We start from the raw sequence: 26543 nt of genomic DNA, 5'->3' as shown, positions 1-26543 counted from the left end.
AAACAAAACACACCTGTGAAACACTCCCCTAATTCTCATGTCTGTCTGATTTAGGATGTTGAGAGTGGGGATCCTGGCTCTTGCCAGGTATAAAACCACATCAACACAATGATCTCAGTGTGACTCACTATCTGTTTGCATCGTGTCTGGTCTCCTTCCACAAGAAGATGAACATTTCCTCAGCATCTTCCTTCTGGGCAGGACTGCATTGTCGCTTTTTTTTTTCTCTTCGGTGCCTGCAAGGTCTATACTGTCTTTCTTGCACGCCTGCTCAGTTTAAGATCAACCAAATGTCTTTATTCACCTTGTAGATTGTGTAAAATATGTCTAGCAATGTTTACTCATTGTTTGCAGTGGCCGCCTTGGCACGGGTACTTTGTAGGTCTCTGATTCCTGAAGGAAAGGGGAAGCTTCCTGCTTCCTAAGATTTATTCCTTTGTCTGAGACCATCAATTTTCTCACAACCTTTATAGAAGGCAAGTTAATTGTCTTTTTTTTTTTTTTGCTAATTTTACCTTTCCATAAAGGTGCTCAAGTTTTCATGTCACCCCCTTTAGATTCACTCCTTATATTTCTCAAAAGTATGATCTGTTTCCTGTTTTCTTGCATTTCCTCCTCATCTCCTATCTTTCTGCCATATGACTTACAGCATCTCTCACCATTAATAGCTCCTAGATACACAGTTGTCACTGATGTCTGAAATTTCTGAAATATAAAAATTAAAGAAGTAATGTTGAATCAGGGGACTAACATCAAAAATGTGTATATAATTTTTAATTGATCTCTACATGACAGAATATAGCAGAACATTGTGTCTTCTCCAAGGTAGAATCTACATATTCCACAAAATGCATTCCCTCCCCAGAACACATTCTGAGATGTACACATGTCGCTACTCCATGACCATGGTCTCCCATTATGATTGTTGGCTACATCCTCAGACCCCACAGCACCCATTTCTTCATATGGCGTGTTTTCCACATATAGAGAACATCAGCCTCAAACTTAGCCATCTAGAGATGGCCCAAGTCATCCTGTATTGGTGAACTTATTTAGGCCACTCCACGTAGTTAAAAGGAGATTTATTTAATGGCGTAACTTACAAATTAAGGGACAGGTAGGTCGCGGGGTCTGGGGAAGGTGTATCACAGTCCAGCGGTGTTCTCTGGAGCTCTGCTTTGTCCACCTCAACCATCCAGGGTCCTGGAACCAAGAGAGTGTTTGCCGATCCAGATCTCGGGTCCCCAGGCGCCTCCCTTGGCCCCGCCTTGTAGGCGTGACAGTTGCCGAAGTCTCAATAGGGGTTGGAACTTCCAGAACAAAGCTGGAATGGCTACCCACTACAATCCTGTAAGTGCTGCTAGCAGTTTTCCTCTGGGATGAGTGATAATGGTACCATCAGCTCTTTTCAAGAGCACTCATGTTTTGGTAAAATTGGAACCGCCTTGTACTTGGAGTTAGGCCTAACAACAGGCTTCATTTGCATTTATAGGTTTGTTTGTTTGTTTGTTTTAAAGTGTGCTTACTTATTGAGTGTTACTTTCTAATAACTCATTCTTTCTAACGACTTCTTCATTCTCTACTTTCCTACTAGATATTGTTCTTCCATGGTAGTCATTCTATTCCAAGCGTGTGTGTGTATGGCAGGGGGAGGTGGCAGCTAAAATGAACCCGTGGGATTGGAATCAGGCGGTTCTACCAGCTCCTGCCTGTTCTATGCTAATTTCCTCTCCCACACCATCAGCATCACATTCACCATAGTAGGTCTCAGTTTCTCTTCTCTGGTATGCAAGTCACTCCCATTCATCTGACCTATTGGACAATTGGACATGGGCTTTCCAAAATATGCAAGCCAAGATAAACCATTTATTTATTAAATATCACATTCTATATACCTCCTTGATCTGGGAAAGCATTTTCCTGCTCTTAAAATTGTTTTCTTGCTTATTGACACATTCTCATTAATTTTTTCAGATGATGCATCCTTAAATCTTTTCTCAAAAACTTTAAAGTTTAAAATCTTCTTGACTGGTTTCCCCTATCCAATACCCCACTTGTAAGGAATTAGATATCATATCGCCTGTTCCTTATTCTCTAACATTTCGCCTTCTAATAGATCTATTCTTTGAATAAAGTATGAATAAAAGATGTTAGCAACTGTATTGTCTCTTTATTTCTCTTTGTATCATCATTATCTATTAGACACTTAGTATTTGCAAATAAAGTCTGAGCTCACAGTATCACTAAGAGACAAATGTTATTTACAGGTCAATTAGGAACAAATACAATTCAGGCATAAAGTTCAGAGTTGAAACTGCTGACATCTGGAGCATATCTCACTGCAGAAAATTCAAACCTTTTTTTTTTATTTTACAGTAAATACTTTTAAATGCCATCTCGAATTCTATGTTGCATGTATATCTACATATTTGATACCCTTTGCAGAGATGAGATATCAAAGACCAGTATGAAACAAATGAAGAAGTTAGAATAAAGGCACCTTGATGTATATAATGACCCTATTAAAGCTCCTCATGGGAGTCCTATAGCCTATACTCTCCCAAGTTTGCTGAATTAAACCTAGCCAAAGACAGATGTAGCTTACTTCCCTGGCCCAAACACACTTCAATCAGAGAGAGCTCCAGGAAGGATGTTGAAAACCTTAAACAAAGATATTCTGGACTTTCTAAGGACATGATTTACTGAGAAGTTTCCTGATAGATAAAGAAATAGTATTTCTGATGAGAATAAATTTCGATGGTAAGAAAAAGAAAAGAAGAATTAAAAGGACTAAGGTGCATATGTTTATGTGCTCAAGAAACAAAATATGATGTAAACTAAAATACACATTATATAACCTTGAAGTCTATTTTCTTAAAGATTGGATCTCTCATACAATACTGACAATTGAATTCTCACTTGAATTCTAATAGAACAAAAGAAGTATCTTGTATGTAAGGATTCTCACATGTTTGACTGTGGCTTTAGCTACATCATACTGACTGTTAGGCCAGCCAGAGCTATTATATGTAACAAGACAACTTAGAAAAAAAAAGCAAACAGAAGGAGGCAAAAAGGAAGGAGGGAGGATAAAAGGAAGAGAGAAATAAAAGTATCGTGTTCTACTTTACTCAAATGAGGGATGAGAATAAGGCTTGCAGTGAAGAGGGAAATTCCTAATGAACACGTGTGTGCGCTTTGGCTGCTTTGGTAGTACCAGAGGCAGGTAATGTGACAACTATGACTGTCCTCTTGCATTTAATTTCCTCCTATCCCACTCTACAGAGTTCTAAAGGCAAAAAGCAATGTAGAAATAACTATAGCTAGGAGCTGAGAAGGCAACAAACCCTGCATTCTCAGATCCTAAACAAGATCTAGTGTAACCTCAAGCTAGATAAGAAATAAGACTTCAACAGCTACTGGGATGTAAGTCTCCCCAATAGGTGAAGTTAGAAAAGAAAACCCTCGGAATTGAATAGACAACAGAATTTGGACTTATACAATAGAAACAGATAATTATGGACACGGAAATTAGACAAGTCAGAAGACACGAGGATCATCATTTTCCCCACTGAAGCGCCATTCTTCCCTCATGACCTCTCTATCCCTATTTAGACAGGTTTTTCTCACTTCAATTCTGTCTTTTTATTTGATTTTGTTTTATTTTTGGAACTTCTGTGTGTAAATTATTCCCATTTTTAAATACACAACTTTAGAGAATTATTATGTGGAGCAGAGTAAAGGGAGGAAATACAAGCCTTGTGTTAGAAGGACCATGGCAGATTTGTCTCCATTGGGTAGGAACGGAGTTCCTGACACTGACAACACTATGGCTTATCTAAGCTACTTAAGTCAACAGGCATAACTGAGAGCTTATAAATAAAGGAGATCACACGAGGACTACATGGCTTTCTAAAGGAGACTGACAAAAGGCTTCAGTAAATAGATGTTTTAAAAGACTAGAATAGAAGGAAAAGGATCATTTTTATATGTTCTGATCTACTTTTTTAATGCTACTAAATGTACATAAGTAAATATCAGCAGTAGTTTTCAATGATCCCTGGGTTTTAGATGAAGTCCTTTAGTTAGTATATGTACAGTCGACATCCCATGGAACCCTAAGGTCTATTGAAATGAATTCAGTTACAACAAATCAACAAATGAGAACTAAAGTTCATTACATTAATTTATAAATGTCTGACTATTGTAAGCAATAATAGAAGAATATGAAACATGCCAAGTAGATTCCTGGGGAGAAATATCACTCAAAAGAAAACAAAACAAGGTCCACATGCTAGAATTATTTCCTAAGACAATGATTTCATTGAAATATGATTAGTTGTTTCTATTTCAAGATGACAGAAGATCTACACTAGTTTTACAGGTGGGAGAGGGAGAGTCCTATATTTTCTAAATTGATGAATGAGGTTAAGTAGAGCACAGTACATAATTGTTAAGTATGGGGAAAGTAACTGGGCTAAGCGGAGGAGTAGGAACCTAAGACCCTTGCAGGAAAACCTAGAAGCTGCAAAAAGCAGTTGAGCATGGCAGACTTGGAGAATGTGTCTGATGTGGTCCAGCCCTGGATGCCAGGTCAGCTCCAAGAGAAGAGTCAGAGAGCACAGAAGTCAGGGCACGCGGAAACACAGCAACTCTGGGCCACGAGGAGCCTACGCCAAGCCTGCAGCAGCAAGGAAAGAATTCTGGGTGTGGGTGTTTGATTTCTGAAGGTATGCTCAGTGCTAGAAATGAAATTTGTCTTAGGACTTATTTCAAGGTTAAGAATTCAGCAGCTGCAAAGGCCAAAGAAATTTCAGGAGGAAAATGAGCAGCAGGAAAATGAGCTGAGTGCCGTTACTTTCTATTCATGCCCTGAGCCACACTTCCATTTTTAAAGGGACCATGCTCTGCTGCTGACAACATGGATTTCACAATAATTACTCTCACCACAGGAATGAAGTGGAAGAATTTTACCTTTCCTTTGGGTAATAGTAATATATTCTGATCCTGAATCAGAGGCTCTATTATATTACTGATTTCTCAAATTATTCTAAAATAAGAGAATAAATGTATCGAAGACCACCAAGGGGCTCAACAAGCAAGGATACTTGGTGCCAAGACTGGACACCTGGGTTTGACCATAGGAAATCACACAGTGGAGGGAAGAACCCATCTGCAAGTTATCTTCTGACCACTACAAGCACATATGGCATCCCCTACACACACACACACACACACACACACACACACACACACACACACAGAGAGAGAGAGAGAGAGAGAGAGAGAGAGAGAGAGAGAGAGAGAGAGAGAGAGAGAGAAAGAGAGAGAGAGAAAGAGAGAGAGAGAGAGAGAGAGAGAGAGAGAGAGAGAGAGAGAGAGAGAATTAAATAAATGTGAGAAAAACACTTGCTTCATTATAAATGAGTATGTGGGACTCAGACAAGTCACACAATGACCCAAAGAAATGTAGTTCAGGGACTGAAAACCAGGACAAAAATTAAGTCGATGTTCTCAGTTGACAACACCCCTGCTTTCAACTAGACAAGAACTTTCCAACAGAGCAATAATACAAGCCAAACACATGACCTTAAATTCTCTAGACTTTAATTAAAAATATAAAGAAAACATTAAAACAACCCAATATATTTTAAGTTTTCATTTATTAAAAAGTGTGTTTCTCAATACCAATTCCTCAAATTCCAGTATGTATTTTACAGATGGTATGTCTTAAGCCAGACCACCCAAATGTGTTCTGGGTGCCATATGTCACAATACATGACCACAGGTCATACTCTATTGTGTGCATTCAAAATGGGAAGTGTTGACTTTGAGGGAGAAGACCTATGCAATGTACATGTTCACATAGTTCTCAGGAATTCTGAAGTCTGACTTTATGTCACAATCATCTGGAAGAATTTTAAACATTAAGGAACTGGACTTAGTCTGAACAGATTTTAATTTAATCGTAATGTAAATCCCAGGTATCAGTATTTTTAAACTTTGTATTGAAGCATGATGAATATTTAAAACCGAACATGTGTTCATAATCCTATGGGTTTTCCTAGAATAAACACAGTCAGGTAAACAGCATCCAGACCAAGGATCCAAATATACCGACACCTGGAATCCTCATCACATATCCTTTTAATCACCACCTCTGGGAAAAGCTTAATCCCCTGTGACTAGTAAAATGAGTCATATCCATCTGTCCTTCCAATGCTAAATCCAGTCTAACCCATCAACTAACACATCAGTGTTCATTTCAGATGGTCCTTTTGTAGAGTCCTGCTAATATGATTTTATATCAGAATGACCTTCCCATCTCCAGGTTCACCCATTTAATTTTCTTTTATTTCTTTCTTTCTTTTTTCCCTGAGACAAGGTTTCTCTGTGTTACAGCCCTGGCTGTCCTGGAACTCCCTCTGTATACCAGGCTGGCCTCGAACCCACAGAGATCTGCCTGATCCTATCACAAGCTATCATGTGTCCCCTCCCCTGTTCCAATCTTGCTCATCCCCAGGATTCCATCCCCTATTCCCCATTTAGTTAGCCATAGATCACACTGGGGAGCATGCTGTGAAACCAGTAACACATTTCAATTGGTTTATTGAAAATACATTCTTTTCTCATACAACACATCCAGACCACAGTTCCCCATTCTACTCGTCCCGACTCCATCCCCACACCTCTCCTCTGCTCCAGATGCATTCCTCCTCCGTCTCCCTTGAGAAAAGAGGCCTCCAAGAGACAACAACCAAACAGGACAAAACAAAATACAATAAGACAAAGTAAAGCACTCATCTCAAGGCAACCCAATAGAAGGAAAAGAGTCCCAAGAGCAGGCAAGAGCCAGAAACACTCCTGCTCCCACTGTTAGGAGTCGCACAAAAACACCAAGCTAACAGCCATAGCATATATGCAGGGGACCTGGTGCAGACTCATGCAGGCCCAGTGCCTCCTGTTTCAGCCTGTGAGCCCATGTGAGCCCCGCTTAGTTTATTTGATAGACTGTGTTCTCCTGATGCTCTACGTCCCCTCCGACTCCTACAACTTTTCTTCCCTCTTCTCGAGGGGGTCCCCATCTCTGAGGAGAGGGACCATTGGAGACCTCCAATTTAGACTCCCTCCCTCTGCAATGCCTGTCTGTGGGTCTCTCTGCACCTGGTCCCATCTGCTGCCAGAGGAAACCTCTCTGAAAATGACTGGACAAGGCACTGATGTAGTAGTATAAAAGAATATCGTTAGGAATATTTATTCATTCATTCATTCATTCATTCATTCATCTACTTATTTACTTTTTTATATTTTGTTTTGGCCGTGTCTGTTTATTTCTACCCTAGGTCTCTAGGCTACCCAGCCTCTGGTTCCTGGCCATCCAGACAGGGTCGGGCATGGGCTCCCTCTGGTGGCCTGGGCCTCAAGTTAAACCAGACATTGGTTGGCCACTCCCACAAGTTCTGTGTCACATTTCCCCAGAACATCTTGCAGGCAGGCAGGATTGTAGGTCGAAAGTTTTGTGGCTGGCTTGGTGGCCACTTTTCTCTTTCAGTAGCCTGCAGTGTGCCTTCCTGTGCCAAAGGGACTATAACAGTGGTTCTCAACGTATGGGTCGGGAATCCTTTGTCCTCCGCAATGGAGTCCCACTCAAACTTCAAATTTTTACTCTTTAAGCTTAAACAGAATTCCCAGGTCCACTTGCTTTTTCTTGTTATACTTCCTCAACTTTCACTCCATCTTATTACCATCCAATGTATTGGTCCTATCAGTTCTGAATGAAATGTTCTGAAGAAATAGCATTTGCTTCTCTTGTTGATAATCTCTCTTCTTCACATTCAAGGAGTTGAAAAACATTCACTTTAGCAAATTCAGGCTTAGGACGTTTCCCCAGTAACAAAATTAGAGCATAATCACCCATTAAGATTTATTTCAACTCCACTCATCATGAAAAAACAGAAGAAAAAATGTCTTGAATTCGTGAGCCCCTTGCTATAGCAAATCCTGAGCAAACAAATTCTCGACATACTGAATTCACAGAGCTGTTTGGCCTGTCATTTGTCGGAATTGCTTTACAATGGAGTTTCATCTCTCTTCTCTCAGAACAGTGCTGTGTTGTGCTTCCAGCCCATAAAAGAATATTTTGAATGGATCTGACTTCACAAAGGCAGCTGTGAGTGCTGTGAGAAAGGGAAAACGTGGCCATCTGTTCCCTCTGCTTGGTTCAGTTTGACAGTGGCCTGTGGCAGCTGTCTTCTTTCTTGATTCGCCTTCCTCCCACCCAGCCCACCTGCCTCTTACTCAGGCTTCCTCACACACATGTGTTTCCACATTCTTTCCCTCCTACTCACACATCACCACTTTCCCTCATTTGATCTCTTCACTGTTCTTACAGTCAAGAGTAAATGGTCGCTTGCTGGATTCCATCTTCCAAGCCCAGTTTCCTCCCTGTCTTTTTGCTTATCATGTTGTGCACAGTGGCTCCTCTCTTCCCAACTTCTACCCAACTCATGTAACAGAAAAGGAAACACTGTCTTAATTTATTAAGATGTGATTCAATATCAAGTTCCTTCCAAGTATAGAAACAACCAAGACATTGAAGAGTCTGTGTAATGCAGTTTGGAGAAGCAACAGCGCTGTTCAGGGTGTTCTTCACTTCAATTATTTAAGAGTTCCCCTGAGTCGCCCACCAGCTATGGCAGAGTGCTCAGGAGTAATCATCGCCAACTGCTACCACAAGTCCAAGCCAACATAAGTTCAACAAAGTTTAGTGTCACACACTTGCTCAACTACGTTCATTGCTGCTCTATTCATGATAGCCAGAAACTGGAAACAACCTAGATGTTCCTCAACAGGAGAATGGATAAAGAAAATGCGATTCATTTACACAATTGAGTGTTACTTAGGAATTAAAAGAAATGAAATGATGAAATTTGCAGGCAAATGGATAGAACTAGAAGAAAATCATCCTGAGTGGGGTAACACAGACCCAGAAAGATAAATACTGTATATATTCACTTATATGTAGATATTAGTCTTAAAATAAATAATAACCAAGCTACATTTTGTATACCTAGAGATATTAGGTATAGAGGAAGGGGCTGGGGAGACACATGGTTCTATCTGGGAAAGACAAATATAATAGATTTTATGGGTGTACTTGGGGGCAGGGGTACAGGAATAGGAGAACTTCATGGGGATGGGGAAAGGAGATGGGGTTGAGCAAAGGAATGTGGGGAGAGACAGCTAGAATTGTGGGGCATTTGAGGGATGATACGGAAAGCTAGTGCAATGGAAACTCCCTAAAATATATGAAGATGATCCTAATAATGTCTCCAAATAATGAGGGAGATAGTGTCCCAACTGGCCATCTCTTGTTACCAAATGAAACTTCCCAGTACCTTAACTGGGTTATATCCAATCGAGTTGTTATCCAAAGAAGTCCCATGGAAATACCCAAGACAGTAAGTTGTTCTCCACAAACTGACAGCAAGGCCTCAGAGTTGAATAGAATACCCATACAACTCATTGAACAGGAAGATTTTTAGCTGGTGCATACGTAAGAGTCTTCACCCCTATGTTCTAGTGTCTTTGGAACAGGAAAGTACTGTGCATGCTACCAAAAGAGAAACATAAATACAAACCCAACCACAAAACCTTTGATCTAAGTCTGTCCTGCATGCAAAATATGCTAGGGCAATGGTTACCTTGTGAGAGTAACCAACCAATATCTGATTTGACTTCACTTAAGGCCACTCCATGAAATGGAGCCCATACCTGATACTGCTTGGGTAATCAAGAACCAAAGACTAGATAGCCCAGAGACCTAAAGTAAAACCAAATACTAGTGGTCTAAAAAAAAAGTAAAAATAAAATGACTCCTAATGAGTGGTCTGCTATACTCATAGATGGATGTGATGCTCAGCCATCATCAGGGAAACTTCCTCCTTCAGCATATGGGAACAAATACAGAGACCCACAAGTAGACATGAGAGAGAGAGAGAGAGAGAGAGAGAGAGAGAGAGAGAGAGAGAGAGAGAGAGAGAGAGAGAGAGAGATGGAGGGATGGGAGACCACATAGCTGTAAATGGGATATCTCCATCAAATCCCTCACCTCAGAGCTCAGAGAACCCAGGGAAAGATGAAGCAGAAAGAATGTAAGAGGCAGAGGGGATGCAGGACACCAGGAGAACAAGGCCCTCTAAGTCAGCTTAGTAAAGCTCATATGAACTCACAGAGACTGAGGCAGCATACACAGGTTTACACTAGGTTGAATTTCATAATTTTGTGGGACTCCTGTGTATTTGAATGAGTGAGTCTCAGATTCTTGTGCCTTCTCCTGGGGCTCTTTGCTTAACGTGGATGTGATGGTTTTTGTTTTATTATATTTTATTTTGTTAGGTTTTATTATGCCTTAGAAGCCTGTTCTTTTGTAATGAGAGACAGATAGGGAGTGGATCTTGATGGGAGGAGGGGGAAGAACTGGCAGGAGCAGAGGCAGGGTATAACTGTAATAAAGATGTCCTGTATGAAAAAAAGAATCCATTTTTAATAGAAGGGGAAAAATAAGAATAAGTAAATAAAAATAAAAATGATTAGGGTCACACCTTTATTTCATCCTGCCATCAAATTTAAGAACCACACAGCTGATTTTAAAGCATGTGCTCAGAACCCTGACTACTAATTAACTCAATATATGACTTTGGACAATTAACTATTCTGAATCTTGCTTGCAAATAGTAATAGCATTTCTTGGGACTATTGACTACAGTCTCTCAGAATACTAAAGGTTGAGTGTTCTTTTTTTTCTTTTTAAGAAAGTTGACATTAAAAATTCATCTTAAACACTGCATACAGTGCTTAGCATACAACACAAATAAACATTAGTTACTAACACTTAGTCATTGTGTCCACATGCAGCCTATAAGCTTAAATGACTTGGGCATCAAAACGGCTTTCTTTTTTCCTTAAGAAGAAAGATCACCCAACTGTACTTATTGAACGAATATGAATGACATTTTTCTAAGTACTACATTTTCATTCTGTTGGCTATCCGACAATTAAGTCACAATCATGAAACTGATTTAGGTGGAATTCAGAAAAACAAGGACTTGAATTAGAAAAATTCCTCTGGTCTATCATCAGAAAGCCAAAGGTGGAGGAGTAAAGAACTGTTATCTATTTGAAGTAGGAGGTGGGAGGGTGCCTAATACTTCAGGACTATCTAAGAACCAATGCAAGTTCAGCCTGATCTTTTCTTTTATCTTTTCAGCTTCACAGTGTCAGTAGTTAGTGGAGGGTACCTTCACTCTCCTATCACTATGGAGTACAAGGCTATCAATAGTGGCATTGGAAGGAAGAGAAAAATCAATGGACAGCATAGTTATCTGATAACATTTCCTTTCCTCTCAAACCTCAAATACTTCCTTCTTAGTCTTCTGACTCAGTTGCAGACAGAAGCCCATACTCTTGGTATGCTGAGTAAAACTGAGACCAGACCCAGTTTTGTAAGAACTGGGACAAAAAATGAGAGAGTGTAAATGACTTCACCTAATGAAATTTTCTGTTGTGCTAGTTCACTTCAAGGAGGATCTCCAGAATCTCCCCTTACTTATCGTTTTCTCTAGAGGGAAACGAAAAATGTTTTGTTTTCTGTAGGCTTCTCTTCAATTTTAGACTGGCACTTTTTTGACAAATGAGACATATCATAAATTCATACATACTTTAGAATATAGCATTATTTTTACATAACTAACATAACACACAGTAATCATGTACACTGGGGAAATGTTTTCTTGGTAATTAAAAAAAAATCCCTCTGGCATATACATGGATTATGGTGTGTGCTGACCAGGTTTATGTCAACTTGACACAAGCTAGAGTAATCAGAAAGGAGACAGCCTCAATTGAGAAAATGCCTTCATAAGATTAGACCATGTGCAAGCTTGTAGTTCATTTTCTTAACTAGTGATTGATGGAAGAGGGCCCAGCCCATTATGAGTGATATTATTCCTGGGCTTGTGGTCCCAGGTTCCATAAGAAAGCAGGCTGAGCAAGCTATGTAGAGCAAGCCAGTAAGCAGCACCCCTCCATGGCCGCTGCATCGGTTCCTTCCTCCAGGTCCCTGGCCTGTTTGAGTTCCTGCCTTGGCTTCCCTCAATGGACTATGATGCATAAACCAAATGTTTCTTCATAGCAATAGAAAGCTAAGACATGATGCTTATCAAACTGTTTACTCAACTAAAAAAATCTAAATTTTTTTCATTTAATTATAGCAATAGTAAAATAAAAAGTGTTTTTCCTTTAGGTGTAAACAAATTTCCTAAATTAGACATTCTGGTCCATTAAATGTCAGTTATAATTGCCCTGGGGTAAATATTTATGTGAAATATGAGAACAGCAAATTATTTAACAATAATTAAGCCAGAATTCATATATCTTGAGTAAAAATAAGTAATATACCCATATTATATGTTTATTTATATGTTCCTATTTTCAAATCTCTATTTGTATAAACATTTGATAAATGATAAGTAATAGATATCTGCCTCCTGGTGGTCATATGCCATATTTTAAGAAAAATTAATACACTTATCTCTTAAAACACATTGAAGAAAACAACTCTCTTTGAATGATAGTGCAAGGTTTGCTTTGTGCCAAGAAAGGAAAAAGTCAATAGTGTCAGCCAACGGGATTGTGTTTGAGGGACAAGATAGATCTTAACACATCCCTTTTGATTTATTTGATGTGTAAGTCATAAACATATGCACATACATGGTAAAGGGTTCTCAGGGAAAACAAGAATAAGCTAAAACTTTGCCTTTTATTAAAAATATATTCCCTTAAAGCCCCCAACCCTAGGCCAGTGGTCTAGCTTGCCTTGATTTCCTTTAGCTAAGTAGACTGTGAGTCTTGTACTTTCTCCTTACATAAAATCATCTTTGTCAATCAGACCTGGCCAAATAAGTGCAGGTTTGTTTGGCTAAGTATCTGCTTTTCAATAGAATAAACTTTGACAGATACCCAACATGATTTCACAGAAGCTCAGCATTCCTTACAAATCTACAAGTTAGAAATGCTGAAGGCTCACAGCCTGCATGGGTCTGTGCTGGGTCCTCTGAATATAGGGGGTTTTGTGGGACTCCTAACAGTGGGAGTGGAGGCATCTCTGACTCTGGCACCTGCTCTTGGGATCCTTTTCCTCCTACTGGGTTGCCTCATCCTACATCGATATGATGGTTTGTGCCTCATCTTGTTGCATCTTGCTATGCTGTGTTCGGTCGATATCCCTGGGAATTCTGCTCTTTTCTGAGCGGAAACAGAAGAGCAGTGGATCTGGGGGGAAAGGAGATATGGCAGGGGTAGAGGACTGGGGGAATAGAGGGAAGGGAGGCTGTGGTTGGGATGCATTATATGAGAGAAGAATAAATAAAAAGAAAAATTAATATTTTTAAAAAAGAACTAAAAAGTCCAAAAATCATAATTTACTAAGGTGATTATTTGAAACTGTGAGTTGATGCAAATTTATAAGTGTACACTGTATAAGAAAAATAGTAAAATACCCTTATGCTTTGTGGAACTAGTAAACATTTAGCTTAAATACATATTAGCATATGGCATAGTAAAAATATATTTTAATACACAGAAGGCTAAAATTAATTTGAAAATTTTCAACTTTCAGATTAATTAATTCAAGATTAAATTTTAAGCTCTTAAATCAGTTTGACTAGAACATGAGAATTTCCGTGGGAGACACAGACAGTATTTACATTGTGTTTAAACATCTGACAGTGTTTCATAAGTGTTTGTCTGTTGATGGAGGAGAACTGACTGGGTGTACTTGGCATGTGTAATAAACAACAAACAACTTATCTGAATCCAAATCTTTAAACAAACACATCAGAACTGCACACTATTTCTATAGACACAATTGGAAATGTTTTCTTTCCTATTTTACTATTGATTTCAGAAGACATCACAGTTATGTTTTTGTAGAATGCCTGTCTTAGCAATTGAAAAGTCAATTCATTGGGATATGAATGTGTTTGACTGCTAAGGATAAACATTCATTTACTTATGGTTTAATATAAATTTAAATTTTAAAATGTCATTAAAAATTTAAACATTTCCCAAGTAAAAGGTAAAATGAACTTCCATATAGCCATTGTCCAGCTCTGGTGTTACTCATGTCCAGCATCCTTAGACAAAATTTCTCATCTAGAGCCCCACAATTCCCAGTCATTGAGTGATTTTTGAGGAAAGACAGATGTGTAGATATAACGGTCTTATTAAATAAGAAACACAGAGCCAAATACAGAGTTAAAAGCCCAAGAGGTCAGAGCAGTAGCTAAGAGCTGAGACTAAAATCGCCTTCTTACCCCTCACTGTCGCTGTCGTCCTCCCCCTGAGAAAGAGACCTACTTCCTGTGTGTCTGTCTTTTTATTGACTTTCTGTTCTGCCTTCTCATTGGTTGTAAACCCAACCACATGACCTCCTCATCACTGCCTCTCTATACAGACCCCCAGGTCTCTATGGTTGGTATTGAGATTAAAGGCATGTGTCTCCAAGCTGGCTATGTCCTTGAACACACAGACTCTGCCTGCCATGTGATCAGATTAAGGACGTGAGCCACCACCGCCCGGCTTCTGCTATGGCTTGCTATTAGCTCTGACCCCCAGGCAACTTTATTTATTAACATACAAATAAAATCACATTTCAGCACAAATAAAATATCACCATACAGATGTGACATTAAATACACATTAAGTAATGACATTGGTATCTCTGAAATGTAAGAACTATTTTTTGTCCAATGGTAACAGCTTTATCACAGCTTAAAACAAACAAACAAACAAAAACAAAAACAAAATAATTTCTGCCTATGAAAAAGTTACTGGCCAAGTTATTAATTATCTTACATATCCACAAACTGTAGTTATCAATGAACTCTTGAAACTCCTTTTTATTAATAGCGTTATAATAATTTTTAGATTTGCAGATGGTAATAAATATCTGCTGAATATCTGCCTCCTGGTAGTCATAGGTAGATATTTTTTTTTTATTTTGGTTTGGTTTTTTTTTTTTTTTAATAGTGAAAAGCATAAAACAGGATTCATTCAATATGGCCACACTGGGAAGATGGATAAAGAGACCCATGACCCCCTTCCTCTTGTCCATTTCCCTAAAGTGAGATTAAAAGTGTAAATAGTGGGGCAGGGATTACATACCAAAGCAATCCAGGTCAAGGTGTGATCTAGCATTGTCTGGACTTCAATCTCATCCTGGGTGGTCTGACAATTGTTAGAGCTACGTGAAGCCTCTTTAACAGGAGACAAGTTTCTCTGTTGTCTAGTGCCAGGCTTTTTTCTTTTTCTTCTCCCACTATGAGATTCCTGAGAGAAATTGCCATTTCTTAGGGTCCATTGTTTGAACAACCTGATAGACTGAGGGACACTTGTGTCTCTAAAATATCTACATTTCTTCCAGGCCAGTTACAACTATCAACTTTCTGTTATAACACCTCAGACTTGAAATGAAATCTCTGTATGTCTGAAACACGTACAATAAACAGGATGCAAGTGGGAACTAAAGTTAGAACACATTTGGTGTCAGGTAGCCATGCATAAGAACCATTTTTTTTCACAACATTTGGTTTTTAATTGCTTTGGAGAGGGTTGGCACACTCTGCTCCACCTTGTTGGTTTGATATACATTTTCCTTTACTTTTTTTTTTTTTTTGAGACAGGGTTTCTCTGTGTAGCTTTGGAGCCTGTCCTGGATCTCACTTTGTAGACCAGGTTGGCCTCAGACTCACAGAGATCCACCTGGCTCTGCCCGAGTGCTGGGATTAAAAGCCACCACTGCCTGGCTATACATTTTCATCATGAAGCCGAAGCTGGCCTCAAACTTATGACCCTCCTTTATCAGCATCTCAAGGGCTGAGATTGCAGTCAAACACAACAAGCTAAGTATGAGACTATTTTAATTGTGACAACTTGCCCTCTTGTTACAGAAGAATATTCTCAGAAGGCATTGATGATCAATTGCCTGGTGTTTTGTTCTCCATTGTTCCATGGTGCCAGGATAAGATCCATTCTGGTTTGTCTGAAGTCCCTTCTGGGCAATGTCCCAGCATCTGAGAAATATTGCTAAAGTTCTCTTCATCAAGAGCTGTACATCTTTTCATAGAGGGCGGGCAGGGTGTCTGAAAGACCATCTGTATCCATTTCAAGTAGGCTCTAGTTGGTTTCAGGAGTTAGTAGTAGCAAAGGGAACTTTCTCCATCTCCTCACGACTCTCTACTTCTGGTGACAGCAATGAATGGAAGAACATCTATCTCTTGGGCTCTGTCTAGGAATTTTATTTTATTTTATTTTACTTTATGATCTCCAAGGATGGGCTCAAGAGTGATGAGCCAGGATCTGCTTTTAGGCATTTTGATTGCTGTTGGAGTGGCTAGAGTCATAGGGTGAGGTCCCTCCTACATGGTTTCTTACATAACTTACTGAGACCTTTGTGACTCACCTAGATTTTCATCTTTGTCTTCATCTTTCCCACTGTGGAAAACACCCAGCCATGTTAATTTAGAGCAAATTCTCCTTATGTGATGGGAAAACTGAAGGGCAAAACTCCTGAGAGGCCTGAATAAGCCAAATGGAGTCGTTTTAACTGCCAGCAGGGCTGTCCCAAACAGATTGGCAGAAAGCAGCCTCCGACCTCTAGTTGGTTTGAGTTTTAAGAGCAAAAAACCACAAGTGTCAGGACACATAGAGGCATCTCTACAGTGTTGTTTACAGAAGTAGAGAGAGAACATTTAAATGATCAGGCAGTTAACCTTTAGGTCAGGGTCACATTGCACGGGAATTTAAGGCTGGTCCAGAGGCAAGTTTGACCCAAGATAGTTTTAGCACTTAGAATATCTTTAGGAATACTTCCCTGAGATGAAGTATACAGTTCAGTAGTCTGATATAGGAAATTCATTGACTCTACTATGGCTGTAGAGCCTGAGTTAGAGTCTGGGCTGAGTTTTCTGTTCCCATGGTCCCATTAGGCCTCTGGGAAGTTGAAAATTTAAATGAAAAAAAAAAATTGGATAAGAGGATGGAGGTATATAATTGAATGCCTACAACACAGGAAATTCAAGGAGTTCAGCGATCTCCTGTGGTCTCAGTGGTACTGGGAAGGAAGTTTTATGGGTGCCTGGCTGCCACCATTTTAGTTTATTTATATGCAGTTTTCAAGAGGCAAAAAACATACCTCTGGCTCTCAAAACACAAGGGAATGGGTTTGTTTTTGGAAATTTGTTCATTTTGAAAAGCAATGGAAAGTTTATTGAGCAGATGGTACAGAGATCTCACAGCTTCTTCCAGAGATAATATCTTCCACAAATATGGAGAATGTGTTGGAAGTGATGGAGCAGTGATAATCTCTGAAGACTAAGTACAATCCCCACATAATTCAGATTTCCTCATGATTTTGTTTGTTTGTTTTTTGATACAGGGTTTCTCTCTGTAGATCTGGATGTCCTGGAACTCACTCTGTAGACCAGCTCAGCCTCCAACTCAGAGATCTGCCTGACTCTGCCTCTGAATGATGGGATTAAAGGCATATGGCATCATGCCAGGCTCCTTGTGCTTTTTTCTTGTGGCCTCTGCTTGTTTGTTTGTTTGTTTGTTTGTATCAAATCTTCGGATACAACATTGTACGTACCATGTTGAGTCTTCTTAGGATAACTTTGCCTCTGGAAGTTTTTAAACTTTCCTTTTTTGTAAAGACTTCATAGCTTTTATGGATACCAGTAGCATACTTTGTAGGATATCCAGTTGATATTTTTTATGATTGCACTGGGATTCTGGGTTTTGAGCATGAACACACAATTACAAAGTGCCATTTTTACTGAATTACATCTGGGAAATGACTGTCCCTGGTGATATTGACTTTGATCACCAGGAAGAAGTCATCATGTCAAGGTCTCCTCTGAAAGTTATTTTCTTTCCTCTTTATATATAATGTCATTTATAAAGAAGAGGCGGTATCTGTCCCACACTAAGCTATGCTGCGGGGAGAGTTTCTGCATAATTAATTTGACATTCTTTGTCAAGAGCGGTTTATCTCTTCACTCTAATTTATGTATTCACTTGTTGACTAACAGATACTTATTTTATACATGAGATTGTAATCAATGTTATTTGAAGCTATTAATAAAATTGTTACAGATCAGGTAATAGAAACCCCCTTCAATCGGTTTCTGTGCCCTTTGACATGTGAGAAAACAATATGCTTTCCCTGATTTCTTACTTCCTGACACTGCCATGAAATGTAGAGGATTTGCATATGTCTTCTGGCCAGTCTCAGACTCAGTCTTTAAAGAACTAAGAAGCCCTGGTTCTTTAATTGAAGAATGGCAACAAAAACCAAGATCTGGATCCTGCATGATTTCAGTGATGCTTTACTTTAGTATTATGAACATCTATCAATATTTCTATATTGCTATCAACTATACCTATACTCTTTATGCCTATGTTATTATTGTTCTCTAATTCTAACCATCATTACAGACATTAGTCTAGCCTCATTTATGACATATGAATTCTCCTTCCAGCAATGAGAAACTGACGTACACATTGCCTTCATCATTTACTTAATTACACTATTTAGGTGTTCATGTAGACCTGTATTAGACTCTTCTCTCTCTCTCTCTCTCTCTCTCTCTCTCTCTCTCTCTCTCTCTCTCTCTCTCTGGTTTTTCCAGGGTTTTTGTGTGTAGCTTTGGCGCCTTTCCTGGAACTCACTCTGTAGCCCAAGATGTCCTCGAACTCACAGAGATCCACCTGCCTCTGCCTCCCGAGTACTGGGATTAAAGGTGTGCACCATCACCGCCCGGCTGTATTAGACTCTTATTGTGTATGTACATGCAACATACATCTGCCCACTGGAGTCCAGCACCCATGTGTACTGTCCCTTTCTATTTAAAACATTTATTTTCTAGGCTACTTAGATCAGCACCCTTCCCCACCACTGTCATGAGGTTGTAGTCACATCTACAATTCAGGTAGATAATTTTTTGATGGTATACTTTCCTTCCCTCAGATCCTCCAAGTTTCTAAATAAATTTTGAATATATATATTCATTATCAAATAACTCCATCACTGACGTCTTCTAGTATTTCCCTGGGTTGCTTTTTCCAGAATGACACATAGGTTTCTTTCTTCTACCTAATATTAAGTTTTTGTTCATTTTTCAATTTATAAAGTAATTCATTGATTCATTCTCTGATTCTCGTTACCTTTTAATACTTTAAATTTATAGCTCTGATACATTTAGAATTTATCACAATAGAACTGATCAAATTTTATATTTATGTGGATGTGATGTGTCTCAATACCATTTATTTAAACACTTGTATTGACTTCATACATTTGACATGTCACAGTTATCTATTAAGCTCAATATGCAGTGGGATATTTCTGGAGTTTGTTTTTTTGTTCTATATTTAGTCAAGCAAGGGCAATCTACTCTTCAATTAAAGCGTCCTTCTAATATGCTTTAATATTTCCCAAGGCCAGAAGTCTACCACCTGCACCACTGTGATCCTTCCTCAGTGATTTTCCTGGTTGGTTGATTTGTTCTTTCACAAGACCATTATCAGAAACTAGTGAAGCTCTAGAAAATTTCTGGAGGCATTTTTACTGGACTTGTGTTAAATGGCTAACCTAAGAAGGAGGTGACATCATTCTGATGATTTTTTTTTCTTTTCAGGAGCACAGTTTGTTTTCCATTTTTCTAAATTTGCTTTTGTAAGTTACATAAGCAGTTTATATTATTGGCCATGTATATTGAAGGCATTTCTGGTAAATTTGTATAAAGTTTTGATATTTATTTATCTATCATAGTTCGGTTGGTTTTGCTTTATCTCAGTAAGTGGAATTTTCTTCCAGTAAATTTTCCAACTGGTTTGTTTAAATAAATCAAAGCTGCTGACAGCAGATACCATATATGCTATAGCATCTTCTGTAATTCTCTCGTAGACAGTAAATAGAAGCTACTGAGGCTAGATTGATATGTGTGATGATGGTTAAAGTTGAAGAACAATATTAACTTCCTGATTGTAGCTATATTAATTTTGGTTGTATTATTAGAATTGATATGCTTTAAAATTCTGTCTAAGAGATGAAGCAATGGCTCAGCAATTAAGAGCATATGTGGATCTTGCACAGGATCCAGGTTCAGTTCCCAGTACCCACAAGATGACTCATAATCAACTCTACTCCAGTTCCAAGAGATCAGGTGCCCTCTTTTGGCCTCCATAAACATCAGGCACAGACATGATGCATATATATATGTACATCCAGGCAAAACACTCACACACTTACAGTAAAAACGTAAGTGCCATTGTTTATAGAAATGCTGTCTGTATCTGCTTTTGAGTCTCCATTTTACCGGCTACTATTTGCAACTTACTGTAAACAGACATGGTAATGGAATTCTTTGCCATCTCAATTTATTAGAATCTTTACTACCTTCACAGTTGGCCTATTAGACAATGAATAAGTAAACCATAATGTTAAAGGAGTGTTATCAATTCTATGTATTGAAGCATTTTTAATATGAACAGACACTTCACACTTTGCTCTAAGCATGGGCTATTATCATTTTTCCCCTGTTTTTTTTAATTGACAACTTTCACTTTATACTTTTTTAGTATTTACCTTCTCTTTAGAATTCAAAGGACCACCAACCCCCTGGATTGAACAACTTTTCTTCATCAAATAGGATTCTGCAGTGCATAGATCTACTCAGTGACAAACACCAATGAACAAATTTGTCAATCACCACCACAGTGTTCAGACTATTTTATTTTTTTAATTATATATTTTTTTAAATTTTACATCCCAACCACTGTTGCCCCTTTGTCCCCTTCTCCCACCCCCTCCTCCCACCCATCCTATCTCCATTCTTTCCTCATAGGGGGTAAGGCCTCCCTTGGTAGTCAACACAGGCTGGCATACCAAGTTGTGGCCAGATCAAGCTCCTCCACCGAGCATTATGGCTGAGTAAGGCATTGCACCATAGGGAATGGGCTCTAAAAAGCCAGTTCATTTTTTAAAAATGAAATTTGAACATATTTCTTTATTAGGATGCTCAAGAATGAACAACATTATTATCACTGTCTTCATGTGATGGAAAAAATGGATAAGGGCTCCCAAAGTGGTTATCAAAGGGCTCAAATCCCTAGTCAATCAATGGCAGGAAGTTTCTGATAACATTTGTCTCTGCTGTAAGTTCCAGACCCGGAATCCTTCATTCCAGCACAAATTGACTATTTTGTCCTTGCCGCTCTTCTAGATCCAGGCAATCAAATCCACCCTAGGTTGCCTCTAAGTCTGCGTGCATCCCTTTGAATTGTTACTGCCTTGATACCCTGAGGAGCACAGTAGGGAATGGGGTAAGAATATAAGGTTACACATAGCAAAACCCCACACAAACGGTATTTGGACATAGGCTTCACATTATCAAACTTCCTCTTCAAATGACAGTGGGCGGGAGGGACTCCTACCCAAAGAAAGATCTTCAATCCAGGTAGCATGTATGGAGATCTTGTATGCAAAAGCATGAGGGACCAGCATTACTGTCATCTTACCTGCACAGAGAAATGAGTTTGTAGATGAAAGTAGACACTATCCCTGGCTTAGGTTTCTCTGCTGTTCAATGGAGACATTCTGCCTCTCACCTGTCTTAGGTATTGTTTCATTTTTTTTTTTTAAAGGAAGATCAAAAAATGGTACAAGAGAGGATGAGGAGATGGGGACAAAACAATCCTGTAAGACAAAAAAATACAATAAAAAAAAACAGATGTCATACAATATTTACAATAGAAACTGGCTGAAAACACTACATGCTAACAGACAGTATGATACATGAAAGGGCAGACAAGAAAGGGCGGAGGCCACAGGCCTACACTAAGAGCCTTTCAATAGACTACTGAGTGGACTGGATCTGCTGTTTTAGCTGAGAGCCTTCTTTGATGATAACAGAACAGGGAAGGACAAGCCTAGAGACTCCATAGGCCTGTCCTAGGGCCTGCTTGGAGTGCACAGCACATAGAGGACATTCTTGTCCTCACAGCAGTGGGAGGTGCAGGATCATCTCCAAGGGCTCAGCATCTGCTGCCATCACAATGAACTCAGAGATGCCCCTGTTGAGAGTTTCGGTGGCTTCATTGGCTCCTTTCCAAAGCTAGTTGTAGTTCCGAGACTGCGGAACAAGGTCCAGCAGCTTCTTGGTGAGGTGGACATCTGCGAAGGGATAGGCTTTTGGATTCACATCAGCCTCTATCGTGGCTTCCATGAGCCGGTCTTGCCGCGATGTGAGAACAGCCCACCTCAGACAGGCAGAATTTTTTTTTTGTAATTGTCCATCATACCTATGCATTCCTCTTGGGAAGTGTTTGTGGTCCTGGCAGCCAACATAAGTAAACCAAATAAGCCCTCAGCCTGACTGTTTCCATGGTCACAAACTTGGAAGGCTTAAAACTGTAGAAAACTAGTGTCAAATGAATGACTTGGATGCAAGACTCACAAACCACCTACATTTTAGAATGTTAGCAGGAAAAACAGTATCTTTTTGGTGATGCTCATCCTGGAGTTTTGACTAATTTAAGAAAAGCAGCAGCTGATCATGAGTGCTGTCTTTTCACCTGTCATGCCATGCTTCTGCCACTCTCAAAGGAACAGAGACAGCAAACCTCGCATTTCCCATACCACTATACGCTGTCTGTTGACTGCATTTAAAAGTAGTGTTCTCCTCGTGGCACAGTTTCTTCTTCTCAAGTGCCAGTGAGGACTGGCTGATTCCAGTAAAAGAATCTGCATTTTCAAGCCTTGCACACACCAGCATTCCATTCCAGAACAAGCCCAGGCAGGGTTGTTTTTCATTCACAAAAGAAATCCACCGGCCTGAGCCAACTTGCCTTGTGTGCTTAAGGAAACCTGCAAGTGGCACTACATTACTGAGGACCAAAATCCTCCCTGTTCTTCTTAAGGAGACTTGGATGTGTCTCCTGGCTGTCCCACAGTTGAATTTTAAGTAGGAGAACAGAAAGGTTTTTGTTTTTGTTGTTGTTGTTTCTGATTGTTTGTTTGTTTTTTAATAGAAGATAGCTAAACAGAAAGAAGAGCATTAAACTATGACTGAAGGTAAAATAGGGTTAGTGAGAGAACTTTTGTTACGAATGACACACACAAACACACACACACACACACACACACACACACACACACACACACACATCCTTCATGGGGAGCAGGGACTAGTGTCTATATTCACTTAAAAGATTATTATCCAGAGTATTTTATCTTGGGATCAAATAATATTAAATCTCTAGAAATTATTTAGTTTGAATCCTGATTGAACATTTCCTAATATGCTTCTCTGCAGTTGCCATAGTCTAAATATTTTGTGAGCCTTATAAACTGCAAATTTTAGCCATAAAAAGCATCATTAACTAAGTTTATTTGATAAACTATAGAAAATGCTTTCCTTTCTAATTCACTGAATGATACAGTTAAACTGACTACCAGAGGCAATCTTAACATGGTAAGTATATTGCAAATGGAGAATGTGGAAAATATGGAGGCATGAGTGTTTTGTATGTTAATGTTCTCTGCACTTGACTCTGATAACAGCCTTGAATACTGGATGCACTTACACTCTTTCGTAAGACCAGGAGTTAGAGATAAAAAGTGAATAATATATTGCACATACAATTCACTACATTAGAAATGTTCCTTTATGTGACCCACAGAAAGAAAGTCAACAGCTCTATTGCCATTGCTGTGCCTGTCATATGCACATGAGGCATGAATAAAGGCAACTGTGGCCCTCATTTCTTCTACTCATTTCATTACTTCTATCAATGTGCTTCAAGAGCAGATTTAGAATCCAAGGAGGAATCTTAAGCATGCAATGATAGAACAAGAATTTTGCCAAAAATGTTCATATGATATCCAATTTATAATGTACTTTTTATTTGTGAAGAATCCAGACTTTTGAGGTAGAAGTGTCATGTTTTGACAATTCAAAGCAATAGGTCCTCTATCTTCCTACTGCTGGTCTGTGCTTACCCTCTTATATATCTGGATATTCATCTATCTTTCAATTGTTCCTTTGGGAGTAGCAACTGTTATAATTAATTTTAATTCATTCTGCAAGAGAAGCAATTTCCTAACACACTCCTTTGCATATGATGATGAGTAATTTGTTAATGCTTTATTTTCTTATTTTAATTTATAAAATTAGTTTTTCTCTCTAAGCCTGGCTAATTTTGCTCTACATAATAATCTCCATTTCCATTCATGTTGTCACAGGTAGTAGGATTCCATCTCTTTTATTCCATCGCATGGAATATATTACTGAAATATTTCTTTATTCATGCATCAGTTGGCGGGCACCTAGATTGAATTTGTATCTTGACAATTTTGAGTTGTATTAAAATAAATACTGAGATGGAGATGTTTATTCATTAATAGTTATTTCATTTCCTTTGTGTATATCCCATGCTGTTAAATTTCTGAGTCTAATATTTTCCTTAGCTATTATATTGATTTACATTCCCACTTAAAGAATCTAGGTGGTTCCTTTCCTTTACATTCTTTGTAGGATTTGGTTTTCTGGTTTTGATTTTGGGTTTTGAGTTTTTAAAAAGGACTTTGAAATGATTTTTATTTGTGTATATGTGTCCCTGTGAGTGTACATCATGTATGTGCAGGTGATGGAATTATGGGAGGTTATGGGGCTGCCCCACATGTATGTTGGGAACTCAACTTGGGTCCCCTAGAAGAGCAGCAACCACTCTTAACTATTGGACTATCTGTCCATCACCAGGATTTGTTATCTTCTGTCTTTGATGGTAGCCAACTCTAATTGGAGTCAAGTGATCTATCACTGTAGTTTGGATTGGCACTTCCCTGGTGATTATGAGAGATATGTTTTGTTCCATATATCTGTTGGCATCTTTTGAGAAATAGCTATATAAATCTGTTGACCATTCTTATTAGATTATTGAGAGTTTTCACTATTAGGTTATATGAGTTTCTTACACATTCTAGATGATTGCTTTACAAGCTGTATAGTTTGAAAATCTTTATCTGCTGTAGAATAATTCTCTTCTATACTGTAAAGATTTTTCACTTGAATTGGTTTAATAAAATGCTGATTGGCCAATAGCCAGGCAAGAAGTATAGGTGGGGTGACTAAACTAAGAAGGGCAGGTTCAGAGAGTGGCCGGCAAACGCAGAGAAGCAAGATGAGAATGTAGTACTAAGAAAAGGTACCATCCCATGTGGCTAAACATAGTTAAGAATTATGGGTTAATTTAAGTGTAAGAGTTAGATAGTAACAAGCCTGAGCTATCAGCCAATCATTTAAGTAATATTAAGCCTCTGTGTCAGTTATTTGGGAGCAAGCAGTTGGGACAGTAAATGTACATTTACATTTATCCTATCTTTTCTTTACACTAATTTCTTTCAATCTACAAAACATTTAATTTGATGTAATCTTACTTACCAAATTTTGCTTTAGTTGCCCATGGTTTTGTGAACATGCAATTTTCTCAGTCCTGTTTATTGAAAAGACTGTTCTTGAAGAAGTGCATATTTTTAGCAGTTTTGTAAAACATATGTGCAGATTTAGTTCCAGAATCTCTGTCATGTTCTCTTGGCTTCTGTGCCATTGTATAAAGACAATTCCATGCTTTTAACTGCTATAATTTTTTAGTATATTTTGAATTTATGGAAAGATAAAAATGTCATGATTTGTTAGTTTTGATCAAGATTTCTTTATTTTGTCTAGTTCATGGTTTATTTGTTTAGTTTGTTCCATGGGAGTTTTCAGACTCCCCACCCCGCCCTTTTTTTGAAGAATGCCATTAGGATTTTGATAGTTATTTCATTGAACCTATAGCTTGCTTTGAGTTCTATGGACACCAATAAAACTGATTATTTCAATTCAGGAATCCTTTCATTTTTTGTAGGTGTCCTCTTCTCTGTTTTTACCAATGTTTTATAGTTGTCATTATGCAGGCCCTTTTGCCTAGATATTTTTGTAGCTATAATAAATAAGATGGCTTCCTATTTCTGATCATTCACTATTGATACATTGGTAATTCCTTTTACATTGATTTTTGTATCCTTTAGCTTTGCTGAAGTTTTTCCCACTCCAATAATTTTCTGGCTGTGGTGGTTTGAATAAGAATGTCTCCCAAAGGCTCATATATTTTAATGCTTAGTCACCAGGGAGTGGTATAGCCTTGTTGGAAGAAATGTGTCACTGGGGAGTAGGCTTTGGAGTTTTAAATGCCCCTGCTAGGCCCAGTCTTTCTTTCTCTCTCTCTCTTTCCCTCTCATTCTCCCTCTTCCTCTCCCTCCTCTCTTTACTTGCAGATTAAGATGTAGCTCTCAGCTAGTGTTCCAGCACTATGCTTGTTGCCATGCTTTCCACCATGACAGTGACTGACCCTCTGAAAATGTAAGGAAGCCCCCAATTACT

The 26543-nt window shown here is 38.7% G+C and overlaps 1 pseudogene; it reads right to left on the bottom strand.

The window, feature by feature from the left end:
* Positions 1–21953: 21953 nt before the first annotated feature.
* Positions 21954–22346, bottom strand: LOC131904487 (NHP2-like protein 1; annotated as a pseudogene).
* Between the last annotated feature and the right edge of the window lie 4197 nt (positions 22347–26543).

Source organism: Peromyscus eremicus, chromosome 2 (assembly GCF_949786415.1).
Source record: "Peromyscus eremicus chromosome 2, PerEre_H2_v1, whole genome shotgun sequence".
Lineage (NCBI taxonomy): Eukaryota > Metazoa > Chordata > Mammalia > Rodentia > Cricetidae > Peromyscus > Peromyscus eremicus.
This window is presented reverse-complemented; position numbering and strand designations above follow the sequence as displayed.